Raw genomic sequence first — 3,348 nt, forward strand, 5'->3', positions numbered from 1 at the left:
AGCATCGGGGTGCGACACCATGGAGATGGTTTGCAACCAAAGTACAGCTCCTGTAATCCTTCTGAGGCCGTCAATTATCTGCTGGCCGACTCTGCCTGGTTCGGTCATCCATTGGGTGACATCTTTCATCCCTTGAGCGTCCGAGCACTGGTGAACATAGCTTCAGCAGCAGCAGCAGCAGCAGGTGTTCTGGCAACAACAGTTATCGATTACAAGCTAGAAGCAGCAGCAGCAGTTCTGGCAGAAGTAGAAAGCAGCAATTCTGGCAGCAGCTGCAGTTGAAATAAGAACAAAACCAAGCCAGCCTAAAGAGTGTTTATTTTCACCAGTTGCTGGACTTTCTTGAAGTTCTCTGCCTTAACTGTGACTATCACCGTTGGTAATGCATCCCATCTTTGTATTGAAAGTCATATCTTGATTTGTCATAGATTTGATTTCTAACATCTTCCATTTTTATATCCAGGATAGAGATCTTCTGTCATGATATCAGTGTGCATATTCCTCATCATATCTCTCCTAAAATTCTAAGTCACGCACACAATCAAAATATCTACAACTATGGCGAAACCAAGAAACACAAGCAGATCCACAGTCACTTTAATCTGGTCTTCTCCTCTGGTAAGCTTCACTTCATCCCTTTTTCTTATTTTGATTTTCGTAATTTGTGCACAATTGTCAAATTAGAATCTGGATTTAATATTGATTGATTGGGTACAATATTCTGATACATAATTTGTATTGTATTGAAATATTTGCTTGAAAACATTCCTTAGGTTCTTTAGTTCAAAGTTTGGTTCGAAAACTTCATTTTTGCCTAAAAATGACCTAGAACGACCCAATTAGCCTTAAATGTGAAATAATAGATTTTAAAGAGCCTTAGAAAGTTATAACTATGCATATGAGACGTGTAATAAGTTTGAAAACATTCCTTAGGTTCTTTAGTTCAAAGTTGGGTTCGAAAACATCATTTTTGCATTAAAATGACCTAGAAATACCCAATTAGCCTTAAATGTGAAATAATAGATTGTAAAGAGCCTTAGAAAGTTATAACTATGCATATGAGACGTGTAATAAGTTTGAAAACATTCCTTAGGTTCTTTAGTTCAAAGTTGGGTTCGAAAGCATCATTTTTGCCTAAACATGACCTAGAACGACCCAATTAGCCTTAAATGTTAAATAATAGATTGTAAAGAGCCTTAGAAAGTGGTAAATATGCATATTAAACGTGTAATAAGTTTGAAAACATTCCTTAGGTTCTTTAGTTCAAAGTTGGGTTCGAAAACTTCATTTTTGCCTAAAAATGACCTAGAACGACCCAATTAGCCTTAAATGTGAAATAATAGATTGTAAAGAGCCTTATAAAGTTGTAAATAAGCATATTAAACGTAGAATAAGTTTGAAAACATTCCTTGGGTTCTTTAGTTCAAAGTTGGGTTCGAAAACATCATTTTTGCCTAAAAATGACCTAGAACGACCCAACTAGCCTTAAATGTGAAATAATAGATTGTAAAGAGCCTTAGAAAGTTATAAATATGCATATGAGACGTGTAATAAATTTGAAAACATTCCTTAGGTTCTTTGGTTCAAAGTTGGGTTCGAAAACATCATTTTTGCCTAAAAATGACCTAGAACGACCCAATTAGCTTTAAATGTGAAATAATAGATTGTAAAGAGCCTTAGAAAGTTGTAAATATGCATATTAAACGTGTAATAAGTTTGAAAACATTCCTTAGGTTCTTTAGTTCAAAGTTGGGTTCGAAAACTTCATTTTTGCCCAAATATGTCCTAGAACGACCCAATTAGCCTTAAATGTAAAATAATAGATTGTAAAGAGCCTTAGAAAGTTGTAAATAAGCATATTAAACGTAGAACAAGTTTGAAAACATTCCTTAGGTTCTTTAGTTCAAAGTTGGGTTCGAAAACTTAATTTTTGCCTAAAAATGACCTAGAACGACCCAATTAGCCTTAAATGTGAAATAATAGATTGTAAAGAGCCTTAGAAAGTTATAACTATGCATATGAGACGTGTAATAAGTTTGAAAACATTCCTTAGGTTCTTTGGTTCAAAGTTGGGTTCGAAAACGTCATTTTTGCCTAAAAATGACCTAGAACGACCCAATTAGCCTTAAATGTGAAATAATAGATTGTAAAGAGCCTTAGAAAGTTATAACTATGCATATGAGACGTGTAATAAGTTTGAAAACATTCCTTAGGTTCATTAGTTCAAAGTTGGGTTCGAAAACATCATTTTTGCCTAAAAATGACCTAGAACGACTCAATTAGCCTTAAATGTGGCTACTACGTATATAATTGCATTTACATGTGTAAACAAAGTATATAATTGCACTTACATGTAAAATATTCTTTGCATTTACATGTATAAACAAAGTATATATAATTGCATATTTTATCGAATGTGTAGTGCTTTTCGGAGTTACAAGAGACTAGGTGGACAATCTAAACTAAATTAACATGGATTCCAGCACAGGTATAATTAGTTTATTATTTACCTAAGAAGCAAGTTTTTCAAAATTATAACATACAATGTGATAGAAATTTTACTTGTGTTATTTATTTTAATGCATTTAGTGTGCTCAACAACCGGGATCACTAGATTGTGGCTACTACGTCATGCGTTTTATGTACGACCTAATAATGAATCATGGTAATAGTCAAGATCTTACTAAGGTATGTTCTCATAAACTACGTACTTTATATAATAAATTGAAGTACACAAAACTATTATATTGATCGATCGTTGATAAATTGAATTATTTACACTTTTTTAGGATTTTTCAAGAACATTGTCTTATTCACCGGAGGAGATTAATGAGGTGAAAGATTTTTGGGCAGATTACTTCATGAACAATGTCGAATTTTTAGCTTAATTTGTAATATGAACTTGATCTCTAGCTAGCTACGTACCTTTGTTGTAATAGTTTTATGTTTGTTGTAACATGTTGGTTGATCTATGACGAATTTAATTGCCTTTTATTGGGAACGTTAATTACGTTGTAAACTTTTGTGACAGGTATTATTTATAAATGTATTCCCGGTATTGGGAATGAAGCGTCTAATTTCAAAGACGATCATGTCGGAATTTCCAACTAAAATATTAAAAAACGAATTTTTTTTTAAAAAAAAAATAAGTCATTTGCCACGCACGTTAGCTTAATGTGCGAGGCAAATGACTTAATTTTTTGGCGCTAAAATTGTCATTTGCGTCGCACATTAAGCAAATGTGCGTGGCAAAAGACTTTTTTTTTTGGCGCCTGAAAATCATTTGCGTCGCACATTAAGCTAATGTGCGTGGCAAATGACTTTTTTTTTGGCGCCTAAAAGTCATTC

The 3,348-nt window shown here is 33.4% G+C and overlaps 1 long non-coding RNA gene across 1 annotated transcript; it reads left to right on the forward strand.

Moving 5' to 3' along the window:
• Positions 1-285: 285 nt before the first annotated feature.
• LOC130464301 (uncharacterized) lies at positions 286-2,461 on the forward strand. The gene is made up of 3 exons (XR_008924683.1): positions 286-379; positions 464-618; positions 2,423-2,461. It is a non-coding gene; the product is annotated as an uncharacterized lncRNA (long non-coding RNA).
• The last annotated feature ends 887 nt before the right edge of the window (positions 2,462-3,348 follow it).

Source organism: Spinacia oleracea, chromosome 6 (genome assembly GCF_020520425.1).
Source record: "Spinacia oleracea cultivar Varoflay chromosome 6, BTI_SOV_V1, whole genome shotgun sequence".
NCBI lineage: Eukaryota > Viridiplantae > Streptophyta > Magnoliopsida > Caryophyllales > Amaranthaceae > Spinacia > Spinacia oleracea.